Genomic DNA, 7377 nt, shown 5'->3' on the forward strand with positions numbered 1-7377 from the left:
CTGTGAGCAGTATATGAAAGAAACAACTACTGTGCTGTGCTGGCTAACACTATTTAATAAAAACCATTTTAAAGCCTTTGTAAATTATCTTTTTATACTTCGTATTATAACAGAGATCCATTCTCACATTTCAATATTACAAGAAAAGTCCTATGAGCGCCCGGATGTAGGCTCCTTTCGTCAATGGACTTCCTCAGGAGTAATCCTTCCTAAAATTCTCCCAGGGTTACCGGCCTTTTGTAACAACCCAATGTAAATGCTCTTCTGCAACATCTTCTACGACAAGCTCTCTCATCCTGGAATAAACCAAAGTTCTAACAAGGCATACCACAATGCTGAACGGAAACAGATCATTCTTAAGGTTTGTTGTCGTAAAAAAACTTTTCACTCAATTACACTTAAGTGCATATACTTATATTTGGAGCTTAAGCCAGTCCAAACTTATTCTTTTAACCAGATGCACAAGCCTTCTGGAGTTTGCTGGCCTTTATAGCTCTCTACGATATTTTTATTAGAAGCAAGCTGTTCTTTCAGATGGTCAATTGCTCTTCTACTCTCTATAATTACCGTATTTATTTTTAATTTTAATTTCGAGCAAGCCATTCGTTTGACAGCAAATTAGCTCAAAGCCACTTAAGTGTAAGTTTTTAAGCAGGCCAGGGGTACCTCTTAAAGTCTTCTGGCAGTGCCCTATGCAAAAGGTTTTAAAATGGTTTTATTAAATATTGTTAGCCAGCGCGTCACAGTAGTTGCTTCATTCATCACCTGCCTTATTAACCCTTTTTGTTGATTATACTGTGTACAGCAGGGGTCCTCAAACTTTTTAAATAGGGGGCCAGTTCACTGTCCCTCAGACTGTTGGAGGGCCGGACTGCCGTTACTGTACAAGGCTGCAGGCCGTCAGTTCTCCGTCTTCTGCATCTCTCTCCCTTCCCCACACCACACACCCCGGCCTGGGAACCCACCTCACCTCGGTATCACCTCACACTCTGTCTCCGCCGCCTCAGCCCAGTGCCGGAAGTGTGCGTTGCTAACGCGAGTTTAGGTCGAACGTCACTTCCGGTCTGATTTTGCCATAACCCGGCGGGCCGCATAAACGTCCTCAGCGGGCCGCATCTGGCCCGCGGGCCATAATTTGAGGACCCCTGGTGTACAGTATAGTCAGGAGATCCTAAGACTGTCTGACAGCCGGAAGTTGTAGTTCTTTTAGAGACATGGGACACTAGGTAGTTAGCTAGGCTTGCTTTTAATTCCAGAGATATTTCAGAGGTGGTTTGCCATTGCCTGCCACTGCATCCATCCACGTACGAGCCAAGACCAATACTGCTTCGCTTCCAAGATCTGATGAGATCCAGCTAAACTGGGCTATCAAGGTCAAGGAGCAGTGAGTGAGATGTGTGAGAGTTAGAATGGAACAGCCCATGGAATAGATCCTGCCCCAGTCCTAGATTCTGCAGACATTTATCAGCAGACCTTATGAGTTATCTGGAGGAATCAGAAATTCTCTAGTAAAAAAGGCAGCCGAAGGAGGCTCTAAATTTCCCTTTTGGCTGATTAACACTTGGACAAATGTCTGTCTTGGAGCCTTTTGGATAAGGCCAGACATTGTAGCTTGAATTAGGCATATTGGAGGAAGTCCCCTCACCTGTTCTGCCTGCCTCTTCTCCTCTGCTTGACTCAGGAGGAAACCTTCGGCCAGGGCCACTGCCTGGGAACTGGTCTCCGGCCCACATCCTCTGACCCAGCACTGCATTTCCTGGGGCAGGATGGCCAGGAACTGCTCCAGGATCACCAGGTCCAGGATCTGCTTCTTGGTGTGCCTTTCTGGCGTCAGCCACTGGCTGCAGAGTCCATGGAGCTGGCTCCAAACCTCTCGGGGCCCATCGGCCTCATCATAGAGAAACTGCCGAAAGCGTTTGCAGTGTACATCTGAGGTCTTGGCGTCCTTCGACATGGTCTTCGGCAGATCTCTTTCCCAGTATTCAACACCACTCCCAGCTTGGAGAAGGGGGCCTTTGCTTGCTGTCTTGCCAGTTTCAGGTCCTCCTGGGTCCTGCTCTTCCATCTCCTGCCCCTTCCACTGAGTCACCTCTATCTGGGAAAAGAGGCCTTTATTCATTGGCTGTGAAGAGAGGCTTCTCTCTGGGGGGAAGGAGAGACACAGAAGAAACATGTCACAAAAAAAAATGAGGCTCTGTCCTCGAAAGGGCAGCTGCTATGAGAGCCCTCTCCAGCCCCACCCACCTCACAGGGTGTCTGTTGTGGGGGAGGAAGGGAAAGGAGATTGTAGGCCGCTCTGAGCCTCTGTCCTTGAAAGGGCAGCTGCTGTGAGAGCCCTCTCCAGCCCCACTCACCTCACAGGGTGTCTTGTGGGGGAGGAAGGTAAAGGACATGTTAGAATTACCCGGTGGATCAGAACAAAAGTGCTTCTTGTGGTTTGAACACCAGGTTTAATATAATTTTGCTAACTTACATACAAAGGTATTTTAAATGTGCTGCCATGGTGTTTTTTGGGAAAGTTAAGTAGAAAGGTACTTAAGTAGAAAAGTGTTTTGGTGTTTTAGAGATGTTACAAGCTTAGCCTCTCATTCCTTTGGCTCTGTCTGTCCTGGAGGCTAATTTGTAAGGTAAACCAGAGCCCCAAAAGGACAGGAGGGACTGGTGAGGCCTTTCCCCTTTCCTGCATCTCTTTCATAGGCCTGAAGTGTTAGGCAAGAACTCTGTCCCAACAGCCACCTGAGGGGGGGGCAACTCCCCCTGACAGAAGGACAGTTTTCCAGAGTTCAGTCTGTTTTGGGAACAAGACTTAGTTCAGTCCTTGAACAACTCTGGATGGCCTCTTAGTGTATCCGGAGATAGGTCCACCCAAAGCCACACCCATGTCCTGCTGATGTAGGGCCAATGTAAAATTGACGTTGGGCTGGAATGAAACGTTTGCATGTAGAATGGAGCTCAGAAAATTTCCTGAACCTCTCCCCATTAAGGCACAAGGGCTGCTGGGAAAGAGAGGAGCCAAAGCAGGAAAGGACCGCTGCTGAATGTTGTCAACTCTGGGTCGGGAAACATCTGGAAATTTGGGGATAGAGTCTGGAGAGGGGAGGGTATAATGGCATAGAGTCCACCTTTCAAAAGCAGCTGCTTTCTGCCCTCAAAGCGATCTCTGTAATCTGAAGACCAGGTGTAATTCCAGGGGATCTCTGGGACCTCCTTGGACTTTGAAAACCCCAAAGGGGGAGAGTAAGGAAGGAAGGACCAGTCAAAATGCTTGGCATTCTGGCCATCCAATCAGCATGAAGGGGCCATCCCATTCGATCCCATCTGGGCCTTCTCGCCAGCGTCCCCCTTCACTAGACCTGAACCCACCAAAGAGTTCCCTCTAAACTGTGTTTTTTTACAAGGTTTTAAAAGTTTTAAAAGTTGAGAGCCAGTTTGGTGTAGTGGTTAAGTGTGCGGACTCTTATCTTGGAGAACCAGGTTTGATTCCCCACTCCTCCACTTGCAGCTGCTGGAATGGCCTTGGGTTAGCCATAGCTCTGGCAGAGGTTGTCCTTGAAAGGGCAGCTGCTGTGAGAGCCCTCTCCAGCCCCACCCACCTCACAGGGTGTCTGTTGTGGGGGAGGAAGGGAAAGGAGATTGTAGGCAGCTCTGAGCCTCTGTCCTTGAAAGGGCAGCTGCTGTGAGAGCCCTCTCAGCCCCACCCACCTCACAGGGTGTCTGTTGTGGGGGAGGAAGGGAAAGGAGACTGTGAGCCGCTCTGAGACTCTTCGGAGGGGAGGGCGGGATATAAATCCAATATCTTCTTCTTCTTTATTAGTTTCAAGGAATTAGGAATAGGGAGTAGGAAGGGATAAGCAATAAAGATTACAAATCAGTCTTAATCTGCATAAAAAATACTTTCAAAGAATACAAGTCTACATTTGCAATACTTTTTTAAAATACATAAATTGTCACATATTGTTACCTCTAAACTATGCATCATCAACATTTTGATATTTTATATTATAAATCTTTTTTGTTAAGATACCTATTAAAATTGACATTTCCAATAAAGACAATCTTGTAATACAGATTCAGAATTCAGGAGATATAAGTTCACACGAGAGAATCTTAAAAGTCTTGAGTATCTAGCCAGGCATAAAATTTCATCCAATATTTTCTTGCTTCTTCCTTAGATTTCCCAGCCAACAGCTGGGATAAAAAGTCCAGCTCTGCTGTTTCCAGAATTTTCCCCACCAAGTCCATTCTCGTGGGGATTTCCTGTGTTTTTTAGCCTCCAGTTCACACGTTTTAGTCTTAGCTCGAGAAAAAAAAGGCCCCAGAACAAACTAATTTATGCAGTAGCTCACATCTTTATTGCCAATAACTCAGAAAGCAGAATTTCTGTTCACAAGACTAGTCTACAGCTCAGAGCAGGGGTGGCCAAACTTGTTTGACATAAGAGCCACATAGAATAAACGTCAGATGTTCAAGAGCCGCAAGACATGAACATCACATGTTTCGGATCTGCAAGGAAGGAAGGCAGGCAAATAGATTGGGGGAGGGAGAGGTGGAAAGAAAGCAACCTTTAAATGCATTGTCCAAGCTGCCAACTGACTTGGGTTGGAGAAGTATCTGAGATCACCAGTAAGAGACAAATGCCTTCTCCAAGTTGACCAACGGTGGTGGGAGCTTCAAGAGCCACACAATACATGTGAAAGCCATATGTCAGGGGTGGCCAACGGTAGCTCTCCAGATGTTTTTTGCCCACAACTCCCATCAGCCCCAGTCAGCATGGCCAAAGGCTGGGGCTGATGGGAATTGTAGGCCAAAAAACATCTGGAGAGCTAACGTTGGCCACCCCTGTCTTATTTTTTTAATTGGCTTTATATTTTATTGGATTTAAATCCCGCCCTTTCCACCGAAGCAGGCTCAGGGCGGCTTACAACAATAAAAGTATTTATAGTACAAAACACTAACTCATTAGAACTTTGAATAGTATAACAATTTAAACATTAGAGGGCGTATTTACCTCCTGAGACTGTGCCCTGGTGTTTCTCCTGGTGTTTTGCTGCCCCAGGGTCTGTAAAAGATATCTTCCTCTCACCAAACCCCAGTGCAGGTAGGAGAATTTGGTCTTCTGTTATGGCTGCCTCCACCAAATAAGGAGTGATGGGGAAGGGGCGATGCAGTTGGAACCATCACGTTCTCTCCCTGCGTGTCCAGTTTGCGAAACACTGCTGCTGGCGGGCTCTCGAACTCACATCTGTGGCACACATCCTCACAGTGATGTGTGTCCATGTGCCATGCGTTCCTCCTGACCCTGTGTCCGGGAAAGGCTGACAGCAAGGGGTGTGTCCGCATCGACTTGCTTCATTGCTTTCTGTCAATCAGAGAGGATTGGTGCTGTTTCCATGATCTTCCCTGGCATTGCCAGACTCTGCACCTTGGTCACAGAGTTCTGCCAGTTTTCCACTCTGGGCCGGCAACTGGCAGCTCCGCCCCCACACTGGGCCCACATCAGGGTCTTAGGATGGGGCCAGTGTTCCCTCTAAACTGAGTTAGCATGAGCAGTGCAGGATGGTAAGCAGTGGGGTGCCGCAGGGCTCAGTACTGGGTCCCATGCTCTTTAACTTGTTCATAAATGATTTGGAGTTGAGAGTAAGCAGTGAAGTGGCCAAGTTTGTGGATGATACTAAATTGTTCAGGGTGGTAAGAACCAGAGAGGATTGTGAGGCACTCCAAAGGGATCTGTTGAGGCTGGATGAGTGGGCGTCAACGTGGCAGATGCGGTTCAATGTGTCCAAGTGCAAAGTAATGCACATTGGGGCCAAGAATCCCAGCTGCAAATACAAGTTGATGGGGTGTGAACTGGCAGAGACTGACCAAGAGAGAGATCTTGGGGTCGTGGTAGATAACTCACTGAAAATGTCAAGACAGTGTGCGTTTGCAATAAAAAAGGCCAACGCCATGCTGGGAATTATTAGGAAGGGAATTGAAAACAAATCAGCCAGTATCATAATGCCCCTGTATAAATCGATGGTGCGGTCTCATTTGGAATACTGTGTACAATTCTGGTCACCGCACCTCAAAAAGGATATTCTAGCATTGGAAAAAGTGCAGAAAAGGGCAACTAGAATGATTACAGGCTTGGAACACTTTCTCTATGAAGAAAGGTTAAAACACTTGGGGCTCTTTAGCTTGGAGAAACGTTGACTGCGGGGTGACATGATAGAGGTTTACAAGATTATGCATGGGATGGAGAAGGTAGAGAAAGAAGCCCTTTTCTCCCTTTCTCACAATACAAGAACTCGTGGGCATTCAATGAAATTGCTGAGCAGTTGGGTTAGAACGGATAAAAGGAGGTATTTCTTCACCCAAAGGGTGATTAACATGTGAAATTCACTGCCACAGGAGGTGGTGGCGGCTACAGGCATAGCCAGCTTCAAGAGGGGGTTAGATAAAAATATGGAGCAGAGGTCCATCAGTGGCTATTAGCCACAGTGTGTATATATATGTGTATGTATATATATATAAATTGGCCACTGTGTGATACAGAGTGTTGGACTGGATGGGCCATTGGCCTGATCCAACATGGCTTCTCTTATGTTCTTAACCCACAGATTTTTACCCTCCAGCTCACACACTTAGCTCTGGAAGGATGACCCCAGAACACAATCATTTAATGCAGTAGCTCACAACTTTAATGCCTAATAGACAGCTGTGTTGGTCTGAAGTAGTAGAACAAAACGCCGCACCTCAAAAAGGATATCATAGCATTGGAGAAGGTCCAGAAAAGGGCAACTAGAATGATTAAAGGGCTGGAACACTTTCCCTATGAAGAAAGGTTGAAACGCTTAGGGCTCTTTAGCTTGGAGAAACGTCGACTGCGGGGTGACATGATAGAGGTTTACAAGATAATGCATGGGATGGAGAAAGTAGAGAAAGAAATACTTTTCTCCCTTTCTCACAATACAAGAACTCATGGGCATTCCATGAAATTGCTGAGCAGAAAGGTTAAAACGGATAAAAGGAAGTACTTCTTCACCCAAAGGGTGATTAACATGTGGAATTCACTGCCACAGGAGGTGGTGGCGGCCACAAGAATAGCCACCTTCAAGAGGAGGTTAGAAAAAAATATGGAGCAGAGGTCCATCAGTGGCTATTAGCCACAGTGTGTGTGTGTGTGTGTATATATGGCCGCTGTGTGACACAGAATGTTGGACTGGATGGGCCATTGGCCTGATCTAACATGGCTTCTCTTATGTTCTTAAAACAGGAGTCGATGGCACCTTTAAGACCAACTTAGTTTTATTCAGAAGGTAAGCTTTCGTGTGCATGCCCACTTCTTCAGACAAGGAATGAGGTACGGTAAGCAGAGCCACATATAGCTGGTGGGGT

General features: G+C 46.5%; 1 protein-coding gene across 2 annotated transcripts in view; it reads right to left on the reverse strand.

The window, feature by feature from the left end:
* LOC132571058 (oocyte zinc finger protein XlCOF6-like) overlaps window positions 1-7377 on the reverse strand; it is a 64610-nt gene that overhangs the window by 43110 nt on the left and 14123 nt on the right. The window lies entirely within an intron of this gene.

This window comes from Heteronotia binoei, chromosome 5 (assembly GCF_032191835.1).
Source record: "Heteronotia binoei isolate CCM8104 ecotype False Entrance Well chromosome 5, APGP_CSIRO_Hbin_v1, whole genome shotgun sequence".
Lineage (NCBI taxonomy): Eukaryota > Metazoa > Chordata > Lepidosauria > Squamata > Gekkonidae > Heteronotia > Heteronotia binoei.